This window comes from Lynx rufus, unplaced genomic scaffold, assembly GCF_022079265.1.
Source record: "Lynx rufus isolate CCGP_SWC_20201006 ecotype Redwood Valley unplaced genomic scaffold, mLynRuf1.p SCAF_26, whole genome shotgun sequence".
Taxonomy (NCBI): domain Eukaryota; kingdom Metazoa; phylum Chordata; class Mammalia; order Carnivora; family Felidae; genus Lynx; species Lynx rufus.
This window is the reverse complement of record NW_025814841.1, coordinates 6,260,956-6,287,143: the sequence shown is the minus strand read 5'-3', so window position 1 is coordinate 6,287,143 and position 26,188 is coordinate 6,260,956. Positions and strand designations below refer to the sequence as shown.

Here is a 26,188-nt window from a genome sequence, read left to right as displayed (position 1 = left end):
TTCAAAGACAATCACTAACCTGTTGTTAGCACACAAATCACTTCACCCAGGGGTTTTGTTCCTGGGGAGAAGGGAGGAAAGGAAAAGCAATACCACCGTCCTTCCTCACTCTCCACCCCTACCCTGCAGAGCACTTAGGCTCTCTCTTGAAATCATGCTTCTTAACCTTGACTCTCATGGGAATCATTTGGAGACTTTAAAAAGTGTGTGTGTGTGTGTGTGTGTGTGTGTGTGTGTGTGTGTGTTTAATTAAGCCTGCTCTCAGCAATTCTGATTCAACTGGTTTAGGTTGAGAGACTGAATATACAAATGGACAACAGCCAGACTTTATATGACAATAGAATTCTGACCCGCTATCTGCAGCAACCAGCCCAGGAAACCAACACAGCCTTTGTAGCAACTGGCCCCAAACACTCAGTACTTAATATCTGCCAGCTTTCCTAATTTTGGCCCCTGCTTCCAACTGAAAACCAACCAGGGAAAGTCAAATATGCACCCCTAACCAATCACATTGCATGCCCCACTTCTGGTCAGCCCCCTTCCAGCTTTCCCATTTCAACAACCCCGAATACGGCATACCTAAAAGCCTTCTTTTTTTGCTCCACTCTTCTGCCTGACTTTGAGTCTCTCTCTCTCTCTCTCTTTTAAATTTTGTTATTTAAATTAACCGGTTTATTATAGGCTAGCAATGTTTCACATGGTGAAGCTTCTACTGGTCTTTCAACGCCTTCAGTCTTCTGATGGCCGACTTGACTGTGACAGCAGAAATGGCGATATAGGTCCAGGCACCACCTGTTACGGTTTTCATGCAGAAACCACAATGCCAGATCCCCACAGCTTGTCTTTTCATTTTGGTTTTGCCACAGAAGGAGCAAGTGTACTTGGCATGCTGGCTTATCTCATTTTCCGGAGGGAGGCACCATAACGGGTCCCGCATTTACCCACAATCTGAACCTTCTTGGTGCGTTTAGCCGTGTCGCTGCAAACTGGGTCTGAGCCCAGAGAGCCTGCCTCTGAGTCTCTACCAAATGCAGAGGATGGTAACGTTTGATTCTCCTGCTAGGGCAAGCTCCAAAGAAATAGCCTTTGGCCTCACTTGATTGCTCTTCACTTATTTCCAGAGGATACAGCTCAGAAATCGGTTGTTTTTAAAAGTTCTCTGAGTGGTTCTCGAGGCATCTGAGTGGCTCAGGCAGTTAAGCATCTGCCTTCGGCTCAGGTCATGATCTCACAGCTCAGCTCGTGGGTTCGAGCCCCACGTTGGGCTCTGTGCTGTCAGCGCAGAGACCGCTTGGGATCTCCCCTCTCTCTGCCTGCCCCTGCTTGTGCTCTCACTCTCAAAATAAATAAATAAACTTCAAAAAAAAAAAAGTTCTCTGAGTGCTTCTGATGTACAACCAAGGTTGTGAACCCTGGCTGTAAATAAGTGGTTCTTTTCTTCTTCTTCTTCCACGATTTTATTTAAATTCAAGTTAGTTAACATAGTATGTAGTATTGGTTTCAGGACTAGAATTTAGTGATTCATCACTTACATGTAACACTCAGTGCTCATCACAAGTTCCCTTCTTAATGCCTGTCACCAATTGAGCCCATCCCCCCACCTCCCCTCCAGCAGTTTAGTTTGTTCTCTCCAATTAAGAGTCTTTTATGGTTTGCCTCCCTCTTTTATGGTATCTTATTTTAGTTTTCCTCCCCTTCCCCTATGTCCGTCTGTTTTGTTTCTTAAATTCTACATGAGTGAAATCATATGGTATTTGTCCTTCTCTGAATGACTTATTTCACTTAGCATAATATACTCTAGTTTCATCCACATCATTGCAAATGGCAAGATTTCATTCTCTTTGATGGCTGAGTAATATTCCATTGTGTGTGTGTGTGTGTGTGTGTGTGTGTGCGTGTGCGCGTGTGCACATGTACACCACATCTTCTTTATCCATTCACCAGTTGATGGACATTCGGGCTCTTTCCATAATTTGACTATTGTTGATAGTGCTGCTAGAAACATCCGGGTGCACGTGACCCTTGAATCAGTATTTTTGTATCCTTTGGATAAATACCTAGTAGTGCAATTGCTAGGTCATAGGTAGTTCTATTTTTAACTTTTTGAAGAACCTCCATATTGTTTTCCAGAGTGGCTACACCAGTTTGCGTTCCCACCGGCAGCGTAAGAGGGCTCCTCTTTCCGTATCCTCACCAACTGTTGTTACCTGTGTTGTTAGTTTTAGCCCTAAAAAAGTGGTTCTTAAAGTTTAGTCCCCAGACCAGCAAATCAGCATCATCTGGTAACTTGTTACAAATGCAAATCCTATATAACTTGTGTTATTTTCAGGCAATTTCCTTCTATGCTCAGTTTCTTGGGAGTTTTTATCATAAAAGGACATAATTCAAATACTGTTTCTGCATCTGTTGAGATCATGATGTGGTTTTTAGCCTTCAATCGTTAATGTGAAGTATCATATTAATTGATTTTCATATATTGAACCATTGTCGCAGCCCAGAAATAAATCCAACTTAAGTATGGTGCATGATCTTTTTAACGTGCTGTTAAATTCACTTTGCTGGTATTTTACTGAGGATTTTTGCATCTGTATTCATCAGAGCTAATATCATACTCAATGGTGAAAAACTGAAAGCTTTTTCTCTAAGACCAGGAAACAAAGCAATGAGGCTGGCTCTTTGCTACTTCTATTCAGTATAGTACTAGAAGTTTTAGCCAGAGCAATTAGGCAAGAAAAAGAAATAAAAGATATCCAAATAGGAAATAGGAAATGAAAATGTCTGTTAGCAGATGACATGATATTACATATAGAAAACCCTAAAGACCACACACACACACACACACACACACACACACACGTTAGAATAAATGAATTCCGTAAAGTTGCAGGACACAAAATCAAGATACAAAAATCAGTTGCATTTCTATACACTAAAAATGAACTATCTGAAAAAGGAAATTAATAAAATAATTCCATTTATAATAGCAGTAAAAAGGAAAAAATACTTAGGAATAAACTTAACAAAGGAGGTAAAAGACTTCTATTTTGAAAACTATAAAACACTGATGAAAGACATTAAAGAAGATACAAGAAAGACATCCTCTGTTCATAGACTAGAAGACTTAGTATTGTTAAAACGTCCATACTATCCTAAGCAATCTACAGATTCAATGCAATCCCTATCAAAATCCCAATGGCATTTTTTACAAAAATAAACAAATACTAAAATTCATACGGAACCACAAAAGACCAAGAATTGCCCAAACAATCTTACACACAAAGAACAAAGCTGAAAGTATCACACTCCCTGACTTCAAAATATGTTACAATGTTACAATAACCAAAAAGTATGGACTGGCATGAAAACAGACATAGAGACCAATGGAACAGAATAGAGAAGCCAGAAATCACACATAATATCACACGTATCCACACATATACAGTCAACTAATCTTTAACAAGAACGCCAAGAACATACAATGGAGAAATGACAGTTTCTTAAACAATGAGGAACAGGCAAATAAGCCCACAATGAGGTATGAGCTGACACCTGTTAAGACGCCTATTAGAAAAAAATAAAAGGCATCAAGTGTTGGCCGAAGACGTGAAGACACTGGAACCCTTGTACACGGGTGGTGGGAATGCAAAACTGGTGCAGCCACTCTGGAAAACAGTTTGGAGCTTCCTCAGAAAATTAAAAAGAGAACTGCCCTATGACCCAGCAATCCCACTTTTTAGTATTTGTCCAAAAGAATTGAAATCAGGATCTCAAAAGATATTAATTAGGACTCCAGTGTTGATGGCAGCACTATCCACAACAGCCAAGGTGTGGAAATGTGGAAATGACCTAAATTGATGGTCATTTCCTAAAATGACCATCCCCTGATGGATGAATGGATAAAGAGTATGTGGTCTATACATGCAATGAGATTATCTGGCCTTAAAAAAAAAAAAAAAAGGAGGCAATCCTGCAATTTGTGACAACGTGGATGAACCTTGAGGACCTTATGCTAACTGAAGTCAGTAGTCATAGAAAGACAAATATTGCATCATTCCACTTATATGAGGTATCTGAAATGGTCAAACTCATAGAATGAGAGTAGAATTGTGGTTATTTACCAGGAGCAGGGAAGAGGGGGAAATGGGGAGTTGCTAATCAATGGGCATAAAGTCTCCGCATGCAAGATGCATAAACTCTAGAGATCTGCTCTACAACACTGTGCCTATAATTAACATATAACATGGGGCGTCTGGGTGGCTCGGTCGGTCGGTCAAGCATCTGACTCTTGGTGTGGAGCCTGCTTGGGATTCTCTCTCTCCCTCTCTCTCTCTGCCCCTCCCCTGCTTGTGCTCTCTCTCTCAAAATAAATAAATAAACATAAAAAATTTAAAGATGTGTAATACGTTATACTATGATGCTAAAATAATACTGTATTCTACACTTTGTTGTGAGGGTAGATCTCATCTCACGTTAAGTGTTCTTACAACAATAAAATAACTAGCAACTTAAACATAAAATAAAAAAGAAATGTAAACCCATAGGCAGTACAAGACCTACTGAATCAGACACTTTGGGGGTGAGGCCCAGCTGTCCTTAAAGCCCTCCAGATGATTCTGGTGTGTGCAAAAGGTTGCAAACCACTGCCTAAATAAAGTTTGAACAGATATTTAACAATATCGGTTTGAAGGGTCACCATATCATTTAGCTTCCTTGGGATGCCCATGTGTCTTCAAGTTGGAGGAATGTTATCTTTACCCACGAGTAAGAACTTATTGAGCACTTACTGTATGCTTGGTGCTCTTCTGAGTGCCTCACGCGCATTAAATTTTATAACAGTACCCTGAGGTAGAAACCACTATTTATTTATTTATTAAAACAATTTTTAATGTTTTTATTTATTTTTGAGAGAGGGATAGAGAAAGCGTGAGCGGAGGAGGGGCAGATAGAGAGGGAGGCACGGAATCCGAAGCATGCTCTAGGTTCTGAGCTGTCAGCATAGAGCCCGGTGTGGGGCTCGAACTCATGGACCACAAAATCATAACCTGAGCCAAAGCCAGACGCCCAACCAACTCAACCACCCAGGGCCCCCTAGAAACCATTAGTAATCCTATTCCTAGCAGAATCCAAGCCCAGGGAATCGGACACCAGAGCCGGGTACACAATGTCCCCCTTCCGGCTCAAACTCTCTGGGAGCATGTAGCTCACTGCCTGGCACAGTAAATAATAAATTCTCATTCGTTCATAAAGTGAAATGTCAAAGATACGGGTCCTAAAAGAATTCTGATAGAGTGGCATGTCCAGGGGTAGAGGTGGGAGATAGCAGTGGAGGGGAGAGGAGAGAAGAGGAAGGGAAAGGATAGGCAGAAGGAAATGTGGGCCTATCAGGTGCCTGAGAGAGGATCTGAAAGGAGGAAACAGAAACAACAATGTCAAATGTTCATTCATTGCCAAGTTTTGGGGTGCCCAAGGTCAGCCATGGGGCCCTAATATTCTGGGGCCACGTTAAATTACTGACCAGAAAGGAAGCAAGGTCCAGCCAGAGCCTATGGGGTGCTTTGAGGGAAGTCCAGAATGAGGGAGTACAGGTTTCATTCCTTGAGGCTCCCTATCTTTCCCTTTCTGCAATAGTCCCATCTTGGGGCTCCTTCTGAAGGCATCTCTACCCCCCCACCCATGTACCATGTCTATGCCAAGAACTTTGAGCCACAGACCCTCCTTTGGCCAACATATGTAAGAAATTCTACAAGTTGAGCTACAGACAGTAGGATTGAGAAAATGAGGAAGACTGCATCCTGCCCGCAGGGAGCTTACAGTCTAATGGGGAGGCAGGCATATAAACACGAAGTCAAGAGGGCAAGCTCCAGAACAGGGTATGAACAAAGCCTTGAGACCCCAGGAAGGACTAACACAAAGCTTCATGAGGGAAGTAGCATAGGAACAGAGCCTTAAAGGGTAAGTAAGAGTATCTGAGACCAAATAAGATAGGGAAGGGGATTCCAAGCAGAAGGAAGAGCATGACCTAAGGCGGCGTAACGAAAGCGGAGCAAACGGTAAGGAATTGAATGCTTTCATGGCTGATGCAAAAGAAGAAAGCACAGAAAGGACAGAGGGAAGGTGGAAGAGCTGGTGGGAGATGTGGGGAGGAAAGGCGGGGTCAGATTAGCTGGGTCTTTAATAGCATGTAAATACCCACTGAAGCTGGCTTAAGCTAAGGAGAAAACTTTACTATAAAGAAACAGGAAATCTCTCACGACCCAAAGGCAGGGGCACACCAGGATGCCAGGAAGAACTCAAACTTGGAGGTAGAAGGTCAGGGTGAGTCCAGGCAGTGTTCACTCTCCATCTTTTTCTCTGCTTCTCTCTGTAGACGGGCATCTCTTTCCTTCTCTCTCTCTCCAGACAAGCATTCTGCACAATCCAGTTCACGTCACAGAACACCTGTCCTGCTCATAGCTCTAGAGTTTACATGAGACAGACTCAGGCACAGAGAAAGTAATTCTGTGGTTCCAAATCCAATTTCTTGGGGAGAGAACTCTGACTGGTACGGCTCCAGTCATGGGACTACCCCTGGTCGAATCTACTATGGCTAAGAGGTAAGGTCACATTTTTGCAAATATGGTGACTGGCAGCCCAACTCTGCATGGAAGAGGGAACAGTTCCCAGAGGAGGGGGAATCTGTGGCTCATTTTGGGGCGAATATCCTGGAAACTCCAGACCATGGCCTTGTAAGCCACAATAAAGAGTTCAGACGTTCAGACTTTATCCTACAGGCAACTGGAGGAACTAAAAGGAATGATAAACATCGCTTCTTGGCCTTTTGGCTAAGGTCAAGTGTAAAGGAATGATAAGCCCGAATTTGTCTTTAGAAATGTTGCAGACTACATGAAGGATGGATCACAGCGGGAGAGACTGAAAGCTGGGAGTCCACTGGGGAAGTGTTGAGATCATCCAGGCCATAAAACAATGAGACCCAAACTAGGGCAAAGGCGGTGAGCATGGAGAGGCCTTTTAAGGACTGAAATGTGAGGACTTGGTAACTGCATGAGAATAAAGGCTGATGGTGAAGGAGCCAGGAGACCCCCCGGTTTCCCGCCTGGGAAGACGGGCAAGACAGCGGATGACGCTAAGTGGGACAAGGGCTGCAGAAGAGGAAGAATTGGAGTAGGGGCGCACAGAATACGGAGTGTGGGAAAGGGAGGCGAGTTGAGAGCACACTGAATTTGAGAAGTGATGAAGAAACCGATGGTTCCCATCCCGTCTTCCTTCCCCAGGTCTCCTGAAAGAAGCCGCATTGCTAACATAGGAAAATCGGGTGGCGTCATAAAGTGATTCTCATTTTGCTTGATAATTGTGAAATCAGAAGGAAGCTGAGTGTTTGGAGTCGGTCAACGTGTATGCCAGTCAGCTGTGTGAGCTTGAGAAAATTACTCAGCCTGGGGTTCCATTTTCCCATGTGTGAAATGGCATATCCGGCTGACCTCAAAGAATTATCGTGAAGAATCAGTGTGATAAAATCTGTAGAGTCCTTACGATATGGATGGCCCTCGGGAGGTGGTCGTTAAGATCAGACTGTTTTCCTCCATCGCATGAACTGGAACTTTGCCCTGTGCCAGGCAGAAATGCGGCACCCACCGCCTCAGGCCTGAAGCTGGCTTTCCCTGGTAAACAAGCCCATCCACTCCCCGCCATAAATGGCTCCGGAAATCAAATTAATCGAACCTACCTACTATTTCACTGATGAACTCGTCTCTACATAGCTGCTGAATCCTAAATGGATTCCAAATTTGGGTCTGTGCTGACCATCAATGGACTCTGATGAATCTATGTCGATCAAACTGATGGTGAAGACAATAACACAGCCACCTATGTTGCCTACTGCCTGTTGAGCACCGTTCTGGGGCTGGACGGAGCATAAACTCATGAAATCCTCACCACCAACTCAATGCAGTCAGAACTCATTACTAGCGTCCCCATTTTGCAGAGGAGGAGACTGAGCTCACAGGCGTATCCAGTCACAAATACCGCATAATTCACCCTCTTGTTTTTCACTGTTCTCCAGAAGACGTCTCACTGCATTGCTTCCCAAGCCTGCCTCAGCCCAGCGTGACAAACGTCGAGCACGACTTCAGGGAGGACTGATTCCCTCTTAAAAACAAAACAGAGCAGGGGCGCCTGGGTGGCGCAGTCGGTTAAGCGTCCGACTTCAGCCAGGTCACGATCTCGCGCTCCGTGAGTTCGAGCCCCGCGTCGGGCTCTGGGCCGATGGCTCAGAGCCTGGAGCCTGTTTCCGATTCTGTGTCTCCCTCTCTCTCTGCCCCTCCCCCGTTCATGCTCTGTCTCTCTCTGTCCCCAAAATAAATAAACGTTGAAAAAAAAATTTAAAAAAAACAGAGCAGTCAGCTCCTTCGCCAATCTTCACGTGTATTTGAATATTCTCTTTTGAGGAGGAAAGGGACTCCTGCTAGGGAAGCAGAGGTAGTCATGGCACGTTTGAGCCATCCTGGGGCTCTACTTCCTGTCACAATTTAGGGTGGGGGCAGGGGGCTATAAAAATCTGAACACACCCATAAGGCATCACCCCTCAGGTGGAGGCTGCCTACAGTACTTGTCTCAGGAGACCCGGTCTCAGAATTGCTTAACTCCATCAAGATTCTTAACCTTTGAGAGGTCAAGGGCCCCCTTGAGAATCCAGGGAAAGCTGCTGCCTCTGTCCTCATTAAAATGCACGAGGAGGACGTTACACAAAACCCCATGAAGTTTGGGGAGTGCAGGGATGCCCTGAAGCCCAGCCCTGAACCCCAAGTGAAGCGGCTCTGCCACAGGAGACGGACAAGCCAAGGTACTTTAATCATCCCTCCAAATTCAGTCTCAGCTTATTAACTTGTACTGTAGCTCCCTGGAAATTTCTCTGTAACACTCAAGTTTTTATGCTCACTTAGCGTGCTCTGCCCTTGAGACACTTGGGAAACTAGCTGCAGAGACCGATTCGGATGGGCAGGCACAATTTCTCACCCGACGTGGCATTATATCGGGAATCATGCCCTGCCTTGCCAGCCTGGGGTACAGACTAATGTTGTATCTCTTTGAAAATTTCAGTTAAGGGACTCTGAATCTTCATCTTGATTGTAATGGAAACTCTCTGTTCTTATTGAAAGGTTGTCCTACCCTAAATAATTTCTGAAACCTCTGAGAAACGGTTACATAGTCTGTGACTAATCCATCTAGCTGCTCCCGAAGCCCACCCTACCACCTTCTGGACGGACGTTGTGCGGGTCAGTATATGAAATGCTCCGTGCCCTTGAGCGAGCCAGTAGCTCAAGAAGGAGTTCTCTTCAAGCTCCTTAATTTGAACGGTCACCAATATTATCCCACCCTATGAAATGGCATATGTGAAATGGCATATCCAGCTGACGTGGCTGGATGGTGGCAGCGGTGATGTGGGGGGGGGGGTCTTAATAGTTTCCATGGAGGGGCGCCTGGGTGGCGCAGTCGGTTAAGCGTCCGACTTCAGCCAGGTCACGATCTCGCGGTCCGTGAGTTCGAGCCCCGCGTCAGGCTCTGGGCTGATTGCTCAGAGCCTGGAGCCTGTTTCCGATTCTGTGTCTCCCTCTCTCTCTGCCCCTCCCCCGTTCATGCTCTGTCTCTCTCTGTCCCAAAAATAAATAAACGTTGAAAAAAAAAATAGTTTCCATGGACCAGTTCTTCCAGCTAACACATTGCTTCATGTATTGCTCACATGGTAGATGGTAAAGACGTTCCATTGAATCGAGAGCTACGGAATATAATTGCTCATAAACCCACTAGTCCAGTAACATAGGTATATAAATGCAATGTATTTATTTATGCATTAAACCATTCAAGTGGGAAATTACCTGTAATGGATTCCAAGCCAGCGTACATTTGGGTACCCTTCCTCCAGCTCCTCCCAGCAGGACAATTCTAGTCCACAGATTTAAGGAGGCAGGAGTCAGGGGTCGGGATAGGAAAGGTCTGGTCCAAAGACATCTCCCTTCTATGCTTCCCCAGGGCCTGAGTTTAATAAACGCAGCACACATGTACCCTAAGAGAGGGTAGTAACTAGCTGGCTAACATTCTCACTCTCTCTTGTGAATGTGTTTAACTAGACAGCTATCCTCTCAGGGGCTCACAGGTCATTCACAGCTGAGAGTAGAAAGACTAATTGGAGGGTTGAAAGCAAGACCTAAAGCAAAGTTGGGAAACCACAGCAGGATGTTCAGGGCAGCCAGAGAGCAGTGAGTATCCCGAGGGCAAGACTCCCATCAGATGGGAATGATGGAGAGAGGAGAGAGACAGGATGTCTAAGACGAATTTCACCTCATTCATAATTAGGCCCAAGGCCGGTACGTCTCTTCCCAGACTCACCCAAGACGTGCCGAAGATAATAATTTAATGCCTATTTCTACAAGGGTCAGATGAAACGTCTTTCCGCAGTGCTTGATGTCACTTAGGTCCTGCCTGATTTCTTCTTCCCATTGGACCTGTGATAAATGCTGATTTCCAAAGTCATTCTACAATCCCTTGCAAAACAAACCACCCCAAACTTAGTGGTGAAAACACCAACCATAGCTACCTTGAGTAATGTTTGAACCAAGTATTTGAGCCGTCTATTCTGAAGCTAGACACGAAAATTATCTGTAAACATTGAACTTTGCTTTTTTTTTTCCTTTTCCTGCAGAGGTATGGGTTAACAATTTTGACACTACTTTATGTATATCCTAAGATTAAGAAAATAGAACAATATATCATGGTTCATAGGAACCAGGTTTTTCACTTCTGGAAAAGGAAGTCATAAGTATGGAGAAGGAGAGAGTTAAAGTGAAGCTCTGTGGTGTTGGATCGGAATTAGAGAAATCAGTATAAACTTATGGTTTGAACCAATGGTTTTTAATACAAAGGGAGAGATAGAAAATAAAGTGTGGGTGTATATGTGTGTGTGTGCATGTGTATACAGACATATACTTCCTAGATCTGGCCAGTAACAAAGCCAAAAAGCAAGGACACTCTGGTAGCAATAGGCATCCCAGGAAGCCCGATTTTGGTTTCTAAATACTTTCCCTCTAAAAGGAAAGAGGGCTCCTTAGGAAAATGGTTGATTCCAAGGCCAGGGCAGGGGCAGTACAAGATGTACTGGGAACATCTCGTGTCAGAAAGGTACGAAAGTGCCCAAAGAATGACGGGAACATATCAAAGATCATAAGAGCCCCAAAGGCCAAATCTAGGACAACTTAAGCATCAGAATAATTCATAATAGTAACAGATTATAACCTATTGAATCAAATAATTAGTTAAAACTGATTTTTATAAATAAATGAGGAAGAAGGAAATCTCTTTCAGTAGAATACTAATAAATGCAGAAGGAAGGATGAAATCAAAAGTCAGCCATCATGGTTCATCAATTGAATCATCAATGGATACTAAAACGAGGGGATCAAAGTGTCATGAGAGACAGGATATTCACATGATCTCAACATATCACTCTGTGAGATACTTATTAATCACAAAGAAAACGATAGTAACTTTATATGGACACAACTTTCAGACACCATCATAACCCCATTCAAGTTTAACATCACCTGATCCCTTCTATCATATTTCGGCCAGAAAATTTATAACCTGAATGTAATCATGAGGAAACACCGCATAAACCCAAATTGACAGACATTCTACAAACTAAATGGCCAGTAAGTATTCTTTGCAAGTGTCAAGGTCATGAAAGACAAAGAAGGGAGAGGAACAGGATGGGTCCAGGTTAAAAGAGATTACAGAGAAAGGACAACTGGATGCAGTGTGCGAACCAGGATTTTCTTCTGCTAAAAAGGATGCCTGGGGGGCAACTGGCAAAACGTGAACAAGGTGTGGAGATCACATGATGGCATTTATTAAAATGTTGACTTTTTGATATTATAATTATACTAAGTTTAAGGAAGATAGTGTTCTTGTTCTTAGGAGATACGACTGAATCGTGTAGGGGTGAAGAGATATTGTGACTTCCTCTCAAACAACTGAGAACGCCGGGTGGTGGGGTGGGAGGAAATGTTAACATCTGGGTGAAAGGGATAGGAGATTTGGGGGGGTACTATTTTTAGATCTTTTCTGTAAGCCTGTAATTACGTCACAACAGAAAGGGTTTAAAAACAACCATTTGCTTATTCCTCCTGCTTCTGTGGATTGTCTGGGTTTAGCTGGTCAGTTTTCCTTCTGGACTTACTTGGGCTCACTTGTCTCTACAGTCGGATGTCAGCTGAGACAGGAATGTCCAAGATGCCCCTGCCCTCATCCTCTCTCATCTTCTCTGGTGACAGTGACTGGGGGGCCAGGCTCGGAGGGGCAGTGGGGTCAGGGTCTCAGCCTCAGGGCTTTTCCACATGGCCTCTCCAGCTAGGTAGCTTGACTTCCTTGCTCGGGATTTGGGGCACCTATGAGTGTGCAAGCAGCAGTCACCGTCCCCTTGAGTCATAGGGCCAGAGGAGGCCTGTGCCATTTCCACTGAATTCTGGTGATTCAAGAGACCCAGGGAGCCATCCAGGCTCCACGTGGAGGGACTTCACAAAAAGGTGTCGATCCAGGTGGTTCCCTAGGCCAGACCTGGAGACCAGCCACAGTAACTGTAACAGAGTTCGATGAGGGAAGCGGAATCAAGCAGAATTTCTATATGTGCTACAGAACAAGGGGTTTGTTAAATGAGCAAGACCTTATACAACTGAGGGACAAGTTGGAGCTTGCAGGGAACCTGAGAAGACACGCACTTCAGCGGGGGAAGGACGACGCACAGAAGGCTACTAGAGAAGACCGGGGAGGCTGTCGCCTGCGTCTGGGAGTGAGTTGCTATTGGTCAGCAGAGCTAATGGTCAGGAAAATGAGCGGATCACAGAGTCAGGAAGGGCGAGGACAAGCTCGAGTCTTCCGGCACCTCTGCTCGGTCTCTTTCAGCATTTAAAACACCACAGTGGGGGCGCCTGGGTGGCGCAGTCGGTTAAGCGTCCGACTTCAGCCAGGTCACGATCTCGCGGTCCGTGAGTTCGAGCCCCGCGTCAGGCTCTGGGCTGATGGCTCGGAGCCTGGAGCCTGTTTCCGATTCTGTGTCTTCTTCTCTCTCTCTGCCCCTCCCCCGTTCATGCTCTATCTCTCTGTCCCAAAAATAAATATAAACGTTGAAAAAAAAATTTTTTTTTAAATAAAAAAAAAAAATAAAACACCACAGTGTTCAGAGAATGTTGGTCACTGTTTCCCTTCTGCCTTCCAGATCTCATACAAATTTCTCTTTGGCCAAGTCGAAGCTGGAACCACAGAGGGAAGGAGACTGTGACAAACATGGCTCTAGCTTAGCCATGTGATGTGTGAAACCACCGTAAGAGAAAAAGAGAAAGGACCATAACTGAGGGTTTAAAACTTGGTGGGATTCTGTGAGCACATTTCTTGGAGCCAGAAAAGGACTCCCAATGGAAAGGTCATAATTAAGAACCCTCAATAAGCTTCATAAATATAATAAAAGCATAATGAAGCACACCATTTTTCTATGGATTGCATCAAACTGTATCTCCTAGGTACCAACAGTCTCCAACAAAACCTCAATTAACCAGAAACATGGCTGAAGTTTAAAGCTTAGGCTAAATTCTTTCGAGAGGGCAAAAGCAACGCAAACTCGTATCAGAGATTTATCCCAAGCAGTTTTCTGGCTGGAGCGCACAATTCTTATTTTTATACTCATTGGTACTTACAAGGCACTGCTCTAAGGGCTTCGTGTGCGGGAATTCATTTAATCCTTGCCACAGCCCTGTAAAATAGACATTATGATCACCCCCATTTTATAGGTGAAGACACTGAGAGGTTAGACGCTTGCATGCTAGTAAGTAGCAAAGCCAGGTTTGGACCCCCGTGCAGTGCTCGAGGCTGCTCCGAGCCAGTGGTCGAAAGTGTCATGCTCAGCCTCCTCTACCATCCACACTCAGGGACTGGGCAATAAGGACGTGTTTTCGGAGTAACAGCCTTGGGCAGGGTCCAATACTCTCGTTTGTAATAAACTTGTGTATTCCTCAATCAGCCAAGACTCACAGCTTGCCATGTGCCCGGCACCACGATAGGCTCTGCGATTACCACACCAAGCAAACGCCGACTCAGACCTTGGCCCGTGGAGCTTCCAGTCCAGGGGGCTCACGAGTGAGAGCATCAGCGCAGGCTGCGGTAGGTATCCTTAGGACGAGTCGGCCATCAGTGACGGCATAAGTGGCTGCATTTTCCCTGTACTACAGCAGGGAAGCATACATCTCCTGGAGAACTTTCTACTAAAAGCGTTAAAGTCGTTTTTAAATCTCACTTTCCCCGAAAAGCCCACTACTCCAAACATCTCTGCTCCCAGCCTGCCCCCACCTGGTCCCTCCCCTGGAGCCCCAAGGCTCAGGCAGCGCTGGGTCCGCCCACCTCCCTGCCTCCCTCTGATTGGCTAATTTTCCCTTCTCTTCCGAACGCTGCTTTCGCCTGTTGGGTTTGTTGGGCTCCCAGCCCTCCTGCCTCAGTTACAAAAAAAGGTGATTACCCAGATTAAGGGAAAGCAAGTGGTTGGCTAATTACGAAGTAGCCTTCCCTGAGAACACCGAAGTCGTTTTAAAATTGTACACAGCTGTCTCCCCATTAGGTCACGCGGGCCTGGAAACTAGTCAGGGGTTTTAAATCTCTCCAAAGCGAACAAGCGTGGGAAATGTATAATTTAAACCAAAACAACCCCTCTTGCGCCCTAAGAGCTTGAGGTGGTTGGAATGTGCCTCCGTCCTAGGGAAAATTGAAGGTACTGGCTCTCCACCTAAACACAAGGAAGGGGCTTCTTAGGAGCCTCTTCTGGCCTTTCAGAGTAAAGGACACAGTGCTCTGTCTGGGTTATTGTTTTGTCTCGGGGGTTGAAGTCGGATGGGGTGAAAACATAGGGAAGCAAAACAAACATTGGAATGGACTTTGTGCGTTGTTTGAAGCCATTGTGTCTATTCGTTTCACACACATAGAATTTCTGTGTTTTTAAATTGAAGACTTAAGAGTCTCAACTCCTTACGGATAAGCATGTGGTGAGGTCTCGAAATGCTTGTGTCACCGCAAAATTTATACGTTGAAATCCTAACCCCCACGGTGATGGTATTAGGAGGTGGAGCCACAGGAAGTAAGTGGTTCATGAGGGTGGAACCCTCATAAGTGAGATTAGTGCTCTTATGAAAGAGACCCCAGAGACCTTGCTTGCTCCTTCTGCCCTGAGAGGTTACAGTGAGAAGACAAGGGTCTCTGAGGAAACAAATGCTCAACAGACGCCGAATCTGTTGATGCCTTGATCTTGGACTTGCAGCCTCCAGAATGGTGAAAAATACATTTCTGTTGCTTATAAGCCACCTAGTCTATGGCATTTTATTATAGCAACCGGACTGAATTAAGACAACATGGAAACTCCAAAACCTGTAGTAACTCATGACTCACCAGTAAAGTTGTCTCCCTAAGGCTGGAGGGCAGGGGTTAATTGTCACAGACTACCAGTCTGGACATCTCTCTTGTCCAGCAAGGGAGAGGACACAGAATTGAATACTAAGAGAGGCTAATGTCTGGGAGGAGACAAAAGCCCCAAACAGGGGTTTCATCTCCGTATTTGTTGAGCTTTCAAGATCTTACACACGTGGTGAACGTGGAGAAGACAATCAGACAGTCATCATCAACTTGTAAGAAGCAAAGGGTCTGGGGGGCAAGTGGAGTTTGTGATCAAAGTACAATAGTACATTGGCGTCAGATGGAAAGTAATTTCCTGCAGGTGATATAACAAGTTACTCATGATCTCATTACAATATTTCGCTAGCTAAATTTGGGCATTTTTGCCCCGTGGTGGCGGCTTTCTGCCCTAACCCATTTATGAAAGTAGAACCTATTTCCCCACAGTTAGTCACTTAGTGTTGAGTGGTACTAACTAGCCTCCGAATGGTCCCTTCTCAGTGTGGTTGTGTGGTTCCCAGTTATAATGGGATTTCATTCAATCCTCACATCTCCCTCTGGAGGAACGAAGTGACGTCACTGCTGCTTACCCATATGCCAGGTTCTCCTGTCTTTCTGGCTTCGTTGTGCTTCGTTGCCCCCTTGAAATAAGTTTTGGCCACTTAACTTGCTTTGGCCAATGAAATGTGAGTGAAAAGGACACATTTCACTTTTGCGTGGAAGCATGTGAATTTGTCTTCCTACAGTGATCTTGGAAACACATGCTGATACAGGGGTGCCTTAAGACCAAAGCGCCCTGGGGGTGCCTGGGTAGCTAAGTTGGTTAAACATCGATTCTTGGTTTTGGCTCAGGTCATGATCTTGTGCTGCATGAGCTCAAGCTCTGCATCGGGCTCTGTGCTGACTGTGCAGAACTTGCTTGGGATTCTCTCTCTCCCTCTCTCTCTGCCCTCCCCCTGCTTGCTCTCTCTGTTTCTCTCGAAATGAATAAATAAACTTAAAAAAAAATTTTTTTTTTTAAAGACCAAAGTGCCCTGGAAAGATGAACCATCCTATGGAGAACAGCAGTCCTGAAGAATGATTGTGTCCGCCGTGGACTTTTTGCATGAGTAAGAAATAAACTTTAGCAGTATTGAGCAACTGGGATCTGGGGGGGTCCTGTTACTGCAGCATAAAACAGCCTTCGATCAATATTACATGGTAGAAATGACTCAACGCTGGTTCTTGTTACAGCCCTTGGATGGTCTTGTTTTTTCCACCTTCTCGGATGCTAGCCATCACGTAAGAAATGCAGCCTTCCTGGGGCACCCGGGTGGCTCACTCGGTTGGGCGTCCGACTTCAGCTCAGGTCATGATCTCATGGTTCGTGGGTTCGAGCCCCACGTCGGGCTCTGTGGTGACACCTCAGAGCCTGGAGCCTGCTTCAGATTCTGTGTCTCCCTGTCTCTCTGCCCCTCCCCCAAACTCTCTCTCCCTCCCTCTCTCTCAAAAATAAATCAGCATTAAAAAAAAATTTTTTTTTTTAAAGAAAAAGAAATGCAGCCTTCCTGGGACCACCATGCTGTGAGAATGTCAGGCTGCGTGACAGGCCCTGGAGGATACGACACTACCTGGGAAGAAAGAGACCAAGGAATGTTAAATGTGCCGGACATTTGAGTACAAAGTCCTTTGGGTAGTGGGTCCTCCGTCTAGAACAGAGATAAACCATTCAGCCAAGCCCTCCACACATTCCTCACCTGCAAAATCATGAGCAAAATAAATGGTGGTTTGAAACCATTCGGTATTGGGGCATTTTGTTTCCTAGCTACAGATCACCAGAACACTGAATAATAAATATTTTACAGTGACCAACAATTGTTTTTTGTTTTTTTTTTAATTTTTTTTTAACGTTTATTTATTTTTGAGACAGAGAGAGACAGAGCATGAACAGGGGAGGGGCAGAGAGAGAGGGAGACACAGAATCGGAAACAGGCTCCAGGCTCTGAGCAGTCAGCACAGAGCCCCACGCGGGGCTCGAACTCACGGACGGTGAGATCATGACCTGAGCCGAAGTCGGACGCCCAACCGACCAAGCCACCCAGGTGCCCCAACAATTGTTTTTTTAAATTGCCCTGTCTTTAGTATATAAGTCATATATTGCAAGCTTCTATAGGCTATGAGTTCCACATTAGATTAACATCAATGTCAAAATACAATCGCTCTGAGTCTCCAGCCCCTTGGTTGCAACCACATAGACCCTGCTGTCATCCTTACTCTTCAGTTCCCCCCGTCACTCCGAGGAGCCCATATGTGCTCTCAAAATAGTGGCAACGACCATGGGGTGTTCAAGGCTACTTCTCTTGTGCTCCAAATCCCACTCATTCCTGTCCACTGCCTGAGACGCCACCAAAAACTGTCTCACCGCCGCTGCTGCTCACTGGCCTTGTCACACGTGCTGTCCCTGTGTGCTGTCTCTCTAGTGGCCGCGACGCAATGCACAGCCACCCACCTGCTCCCCCCCTCTCCTACCACGCACAAGACCAGTAGCTTCCAGACAACTAGTGGGTGCAAAGCAGCCATCAGAAGGAACACTGCGATCCTTCTCCCAGCTGTCTAGCCAAGATGCCCTGTTTGCACAATTCATGAGCATCCTGGAAAAAAAAAAAAAAAGCAACAAACGAACGAAAACCTATGTGTTCCTACACGCAAAAGCTTTTTAAGCATGGCAGAGAACTAAAAGATTCTTAAACCCATCTTTCACCTTAGACTTTTGCATCTCTGCCCATGCTGGACAGCAAGTTAGAGACGTGGGAGACCGCAAACTCGGGAAGGTATCCACACCAGAGGACAGGAAGCAGCCTCAGAGAAAGAGCAGACAAAGAAAATGAAAATGAAAGGCAGAGGTGGGGAGGGGAAGGGCGTGAAGGGGAAGGCATCCAGCCTGGAACAGGATTCTCCAGCACTCAGGAACAAGGCTGTAAGTGCCAGCTTAATAATGAATGGACCTAGTCAGCTCCCCGGGGAGCCCCTGGAGCCTCTATTCCTGAGGCAGTTGAATTATTGATGGAAAATATGTGATGTTCTGGCCTGCGCTGACAGCTGCAAGACAAGCTGACAGCAATTTAAATTGATTCTGCCCCCAATAAAGTGGAGGCCACTTTCTGATTTTCAGAGACGCTCAAGGCCCCTGTGGGCGGAGATGGCGAGGGACGCCAGGTTTCCCAAGGGTCCATGCCTCTCCCTCAGGTCTGGAGGCAGCAGGAGATCCTCGCCAGAATCATGGGCTTACCCAGTGCTGTTTCTTACTTTTGTGTGAGTCCCCGGAGACCCCGGATAGCTTTTCCACCTCTCTGAGCATTTCTCAACAGTCCCGTGTCCCACTATGATCGCTCGGTCAAGCTCACTTCCGGATGGAGCTGGGCTTCGCTAACAAAGCACCACAACCTGGGTGGCTCAACAACACAGCTTTATTGTCTCAGCTCGGGAGGCTGGAGATCTGAGATGGGGTTGGTTCCCTCTGAGAGAGGCGCTCTTCCAGGCCTTCGTCCTGACGCTGGTGGTTTGTTGGCAATCGTTGGTGTTTCTTGACTTGAACCTGAATCGTCTCAGTCCGTACCTTCATCTTCACATGGCATTCTCCCAGCGTGTGGGTCTGTCTCCATGTCCAAATTTCCCCTTCTCATAAGAACACAGCCATGTTGGATTAGGGCCCACCTCAGTGGTCTCACCTTAACCTGGCCAGGTGTTCGATGATCCTGTTTTCAAGTTAGTGTCCCCCTAAGGGTCCAAAAGATTCTATTGCTTCATTTTGCCTTATATAAGCATACCACATCAACACATTGTTCACCTTAACTTTACACGATGTTATATATCAATTAGATCTCAATAAAGATGGGGAGGGGGGGCAGAAGCAGTGGGGGAAAAAAAGTCCCTATTACCAAGCAAGGTCACATTTGCAGGTCCTGGGGCTTAGGGCCTCAACATCTTTTGTGGGGGACACAATTCAACCTGTAACCAAGTCCTTTACACCAGACCTGGCTTTCTTTCCTCTGCACTGACTCCTGACCACCATCAATGTAGAAGACTCTGAAGTCACCTATCTCTTAGGCCCAACCCAGGGCATCCTGGCTCAATCCTGGAGCTCTGTGCCTCATCTGTGCCCAGCTCTGGCTTCAGAGCACCCATTCAGGTGAGTGTTCCAATCCTAGAAGGCCCAGGACCTTGGGACAATATAGTGCTAAGTGTCACCGTCATCAATCTTGCCAGCTTCTCAAGGGCTCACACCATTCCTGTACACCTACTGTGTGCAGGAACCAGTCGAGCCAAGCTGCTAAACCACACAGAGGGTCTAAAGGGTGACAGTCAACATCATGGAAGTATATTTGCTACACTATTCATGTTATCTCAAAGGCTAGCAAAAATATCGGATTTTCTCCACCCCTGAGGTCACCGCCAGAGCACAGAGCAAGCCCTCAAAGGACTTGGTACTAATCCCAGCTTCCACTGAAGATCATCTGAGTGACTTTGAGCAAATCACATAAGCTCTCTGGAACTTTCTTCCCTCACCTATAAAGCACATGCACTGATCTAGGTATTTCTAAGCTCTCCAGCACTAAGACTCGGGACAGGAGGGCAGAAATCAGGCAGGAAGTAGTGTGATGTATGGTGATATCTATTTCCCCTAGAAGCGACATGGGGCAGGTTCATCGATGTAAACTTAGGGTCCAGCATACCACCTGGAGTATGAAAAGTGTTCGACCGATATTTGTCGACTAAATAGAAGGATCAAGGAATTAATGAATGTCATGGCAATGCAATTTTTTTTCCCATAAGTTCTAATGTTTTTACCTGATCTGAGACAAGCTTGAGGAGCGGGATTTCCTGCAGGCATGTTGACCCCCCCCCCAACTAGACAGACACAGCTGCAGCACTGGGGGGCCTCGGTATCCCCACACCAGAGAGCAGGGACCCTGGTAAGGAGACCGCCACTGAAGGCTTTTCTGGAACAAATTTTGTCTTCCCATTCTTCACATCCTCTTTTCCCAGCTACTGCTCACTTGTTCTCTTGTGGACACGCTCACTCTCTCTGACATCCACTCAATAGCTAACGCACAGGAAACTCTAACATTTGACCATGGCCCCATCCCAGGGAAATTTCCCGAGGAAGGGTAAAAACACCAGGAGGGAGTAAAAAGTAGGGCATGGCTTCAGTGTGCTTGTGTGTAGGGGGCAGAATTCAAGAGAACAAAAAAAATCCCTCTGGGATTAAAAAAAAAAAATGCGTAAGATTTTCTTTCTCTCTCTAGAACTGCTCTCGTTGTCCTTCTCTCACCTTCCAGAAGTGGCTCCCGCTCCTCTGCTCAGGAACAGAAAAATGAGAAGGTGGCATATGCACAGGAGAGATAGAGGCAGAGGGGAAGGAGTGGCCCAGAGAATGATGAACAGAGTTCTGGGGGGGGGGCGGTTTCCTTTTTACCAGAAAAAGGAGAAAATTATGGACAACTGGCATCTCAGCAAAAGAGAACTTGAACACTCTAGCCTCTCCCTGCCCTGCCAAGGCCTTGCACAACTGCCTTTCAGACTCTCTGCCTTTCAGAATTGCTTCATCCGGCCCTGGGTCCCATGACCTCCCTCGTTATCTGGATAACTGCCTAGGGCTGGCCCGGGGGGGACAGGGTACAGCTTCATTTGGGGAGCAGGCTTTGGAAGCCAAGGGGTGGTGTGGTGCTGGGTATTGGGGATGCACAGATGGGAAGACACGGTCTCTGCCTTCCAGCACAGGCTGTAACAGAGGTTCCACGGCCACTCTGGGACCCACGGAAATGAATTCTGAAGTCTACACGAGAGCCTCAGAAAGCTTTCACAGAGGAGCTGAGGCTTTAAGGATAGATAGGCGTTTGTCAAGTAGAAAAACAAGGAGGGCCTTCCAATCAAAGGGAACAGCATGTGCAAAGGCACAGAGGTGCAGAGGAACCCTGGATGCTCTGTCGGCCAGAAACAGTTAAGTATTGTTGGATTGCACCGCTCAGGGTGGGAAGGGGCAGGAAATGAGGTCGGGCTGAGAGCTTTGGACTGTTACTTGAGGATACAAAAAAGGGACACGGTGAGGTTTGTAATCCAGGTAGAGCACTACCCAAGACGATGCAATCTGGAAGAGAAGGAGGCTCTATAGCCTGAATGTTTGTGTCTCCCCCACCCCCCAGACTCGTATGTTGAATCCTATTGCCCAACGTGATGGTATTAGGAGGCGCTTAGGGCATAAAGGTGGAGCCCTCGTAAGTGGGATTAGTGTGAAAGACCCTACAGAGCTCCCTTGCCCCTTCCACCAAATAAAGACACAAGGAGAAATCTGCCACCCAGAAGAAGGCCCTCACCCGATCATGCCGGCACCCCGATCTAAGACTTCCAGCTTCCAGAACCGTGAGAAATGAACTTCTGTTGTTTCTAATCTACCCAGCATATAGTATTTTATTGTAGCAACCCAATTGGACTGAGACAAGAGCCAAGAAGAGAATGCAGATCTAGAAGCGGCATGGCAAGGTGGAGGTCAGGGGCTTGGTGGTACCTGGTCACTGGACAAGTTCCTCAGTCTCTCTGGGTCTCTCCTGTGAAATGGGCATAATAGAATCTGCACTTCAAGGTGAAGTCATTAGGGGAAATCACGCAGGTGCCTGGCTTATAGGAGGCCCTCGATGCACAGAAGCCATGACTAGCTGGGCAGGGGAGACCCACTTAGTCACCCGGAGATTAAGTTCAACGATCTGTGCGCAGCCTCTCCCACCAAAAAAAAAGCACAAGAGGAAAAAAGGATTGGAGTTTACTTATCGTGGTGTTTTAAGGATGGCCACATATTCTTGGACACTTCTCCCATAGGTGGGTGGGTTCTGGGTCCCCTCCCCCTTGAGTTTCGCAGGCTCTGCGCATCCACACAATGGAATGTCGTTCAGCCTAAAAGGAGCGAAGCATTGACACATGCTACATGTGGATGGACCTTGAAGACATCATTCGACGTGGAAGAAGCCAGACAGAAACGGCCACATGTTCTAGGATTCCACATACACGTGATTTCCGGAGTAGGCAAATCCCCAGGGACGAAAAGCAGGTTGGTGGTTACCAAGGGAAACGGAGACAACGGCTTGATGGGCTTGCGATTTGTTTTGGGGGTGATGAGAACGCTTCAGAACTCCATAGAGGTGGTATTTGCACATCACTGTAAATGTACTCAACGCCACTGGGCTGTTCGCTTCAAACACTGAGCTGTTCATTTAAAAATGGTTGATTCCATGTTACGCGAATTTCACGCCAACCACAAAAGGTAAATGTAGTTGCTTTTGTGGAGCGTGACAAAGTTCTTCTCATAATTCGGGGATCTTCTCTCCCCTCATCCAGGGCTTCCAAAAACATTTTGCATTTGTCAAAAATGACACTTGCCGGCCCGTCACAGGACTGAGTGAAGAATAAGAGAATAAGCCATGTTGTTGGACAAACTCAATAGCTTTCTAAGTGTTACCAAAATGCTAAAAATGATTTTTATCATATTCATTATTGGGAGGTACTCAGAATAATATTGGTTATATATATATATACATATATAGTCCCAGTAGTTTTAAGTATCTTATATGTGGGGGCGCCTGGGTGGCTCAGGTGGTTAGGCGACCGACTTCGGCTCAGGTCATGATCTCACGGTCTGTGAGTTCGAGCCCCACGTCAGGCTCTGTGCTGACAGCTTAGAGCCTGGAGCCTGCTTCTCTGTGTCTCCCCCTCTCTCTGCCCCCTCTCTCTATGCCCCCTCCCCTGCATCTTTCTGTCTCTCAATAATAAATAAACGTTAAAAAACTATTAAAAAACAGTATCTCAAACATAGAAAAAATCCATTCTTTGTGAACACTTAGAATTTGGGGATTCCACTTATAGTTCTGCAGAGAATTGTTCTCTTATTAGGAGCCTAGGATAACATTTTGAGGAGGAGACATCTCACACGTTAATGCTTTGTGCAGACAAGTGGCTAATAGAAGCAGGGAAGGAACGAAGTTTGCTTCTGGGGACTGCATGTTGCATTCAGCGTCTGCGGCGGTGCTAAGAAATTGTGAGTTGGGGGGAGTCACTGGGAATGCTTTCGTGAGCTGAGGGGAAATTCTAGGGAATGAGGACACCGTGGAGTTCTGAGGCCCGGCCCCATGGTTTTGTGAGGGGATACAGGCCCGGGGAGAGCAGCAGAGAGCCAAGGGCTGGTGCAAAGCTTTGAGAGGACAGTGCTGCCCTAATTCCAGAGAGCCGATGTCCTTTAAAACCTTGCCCTAGATTCGCTGATCAGTCCCTAGAGTGAGGCGAGGGCTCTCAGAGGTGGGACCAAAAGTCTTCTTTGAGGATTGCCTTGGTATTTTGGGGATCACGCAACCTAATTCATAAAGGCGGAGGTAAATGCAAGGATACAGGCTCTGGGTCCAGGAATATGCGAGCTCAGGGTCAGGGGACCTGACTCACAGCCCCAGCAAGGTCACCAACCGTTCAATGTCAGGCAAGTCACTGACCTTCTCCACTGCTCACTTCTGTCAAGCGAGGGCAGCCCCCAAAAGCCCTCACCGGCAGCCAGTGCCACGTTCGTACCGTTCCAACAAGCAGACGGCGAGGGTGTTCGGGTCATCTATAAGCTAGAAGCCTGGGGATGAGCATGTTTCACAAGCTAGAAAATACATGCAAAGGGAAGGCGTTTTTACTGGAGCTTGAAAACTCGGTCAGTCAACCATCACGTATGAGGCAACAGACGTTTAGCGAGACGGGTGCTGGGTGCTGAGGGTACAAAGAAATGAGGACAAGCCCCCTCCTTGGAGGAGCCTGGAACTGAGAGAGGGAGACAAGTGCCGTGACAGCTGGAATCTCACGGAACCCAAGCTCAGGAAGTGAGTTAGGGAGCCCCGGGTTATTGAACTCCAACAGGACGCTGGAAAGACTAGAGGCTCAGTGGCCCCCCCAGCCCTCCTTCTCCTCCTTCCCCTCCTCTCTCTTTTCTCCTCTCTGTGTCTCCTCCTTTTTCTTTGCACATCAGCTTCTTCCACCCATTCATCAGCTTGTAAAGGACCCACAGACTTCAAGCCTAGACTCCAGATACACTTCTAGTACCGTTTTCCGTTTTGCTTTGTCTTTGTTTTATCACTGCCTGGCCACAATTTACAGAATCAGTTCCACTGCCAGAAAGAAACAGCCGCCCGATTGATCCAGCCGAGCTCTTCAGTCCAGGGCCCCCAAGTCACTCGCCAGCGGGTGGCTCGCATTTGGGGGCTCAGTCACCGCCTGGAGTGCCACTGGCGGAGTGACGTCGTCTTGGGGGCTCCCGCTTCCAAGGGCCGTGAGCCAGGCGGGCTACAGAGGCGTGCGCGGCTGGTCTGTCACTTAATCTGGTTCTCCACCAGGGACAAGAAGAGAGTCGGAAAGGGAGGGAGGCATGCCTGGCGAGAAAGTAGCAGGCGGGAAAGCCTAGAAGAGGAGGGAGAGTTCATGGCTGCTGGAGGCGCCTGGAGAGGCTCCAACGGGGGCCGCCTTCATCCCGGGGTGCGATCCCAACCAGGAGCCTACGCCTCAACTGGTCCAGCAGGGGCGCCCGCCGAGCCCAACGGGCACCGGCTGTGAACATCTGGGGTGACAGAAATGCCTCAAGGTCAGGCCTGCCTGGACGATAAAACCTCCTCGTGTGTGTTTTTACTGGAGGCTGCGGCCTCACTTCCTCCTTTACCCAACGCACGGCTCTACGACGGGGCCAAGCGTGAGCTCTGCGGGGCTCTCGTCCAGGGCCCTGTGTCACCTCCAGGTCGCCCGTGGAGTGGTCGGCGCGGCTGTGCCTTCTGGCTGCTGCCGGGGTCTGTCCCCGGGAGTTCAGAAGCCGCTCTTCCCGTTCTCGGCCTTTCCGGGAAGAAAGAGGAGGAGGAAGCTGGTGTTGGAGTCACACTGGAGGCTGCAGGGAGTTGTGCGTTGTGCGTGAGGAAGGACCACACGCGTGGGAAGATTCTGATGAGGCTTCTCGGCGTCTAGCCCCGCCTGGGGGTGAGTCACTGCCATTCTGCGTGTACAGATGACTCATCAGAGCGCCTCCCTGCCAACTGGGGCAGCGGGGGGGGGGGGGGGGGGGGGGGAGGGGGCTGCCTCTCTGCCGCGGTGTGAAGAGGGGTGGGGGCGAGGGGAGAGGCAAAGGGTACCTGCGGAGCATTTCCTATGCTCCAGACACCGTGTGAGCTGCAAAGTGCATCAGCTTATTCGACCAAACACCCAGTGAGGACTCGGGTCCGATGCTCTGGCCCCACAGCCCACATTCAGATCCACGACACGAAATCTTCCATTCCTAACATTCCCAGAGCCCACCTAATTCACAGGGGGCTCTGGGGACTGTCAGAAAAAACATCCAACGCCTGGAAACGAGGCAGAAAAGGCGGACGGCACATCCTTTCCATATCATAGCGGGTAAAAGACCATCGGAGGATTATCTAGAACTGTGCCGTCCTGTGCAATAACCCTGTGTGGCTATCGAGCTCCTAAAATGTGGCTGGTCTGAATTGAGATGTAGTGAAAACTCTATACTGGATTTCAGAGACTTAGAATGGAAAAAAAATTGTAATATATCTGAGTAAGAATGTTATGCTGATGACATGTTGAAGCGATAATATTTTGGATATATTGGGCGAGATAAGATACATTATTAAAATTAATTTCACCTGTTTCTCAGAACGGCTAACATGAACAA

At 47.0% G+C, this 26,188-nt stretch overlaps 1 pseudogene; it reads right to left on the bottom strand.

Annotated features, from left to right (window-relative positions):
- Window positions 1–709: 709 nt before the first annotated feature.
- On the bottom strand, window positions 710–25,509 carry LOC124518967 (60S ribosomal protein L37a-like; annotated as a pseudogene).
- Between the last annotated feature and the right edge of the window lie 679 nt (window positions 25,510–26,188).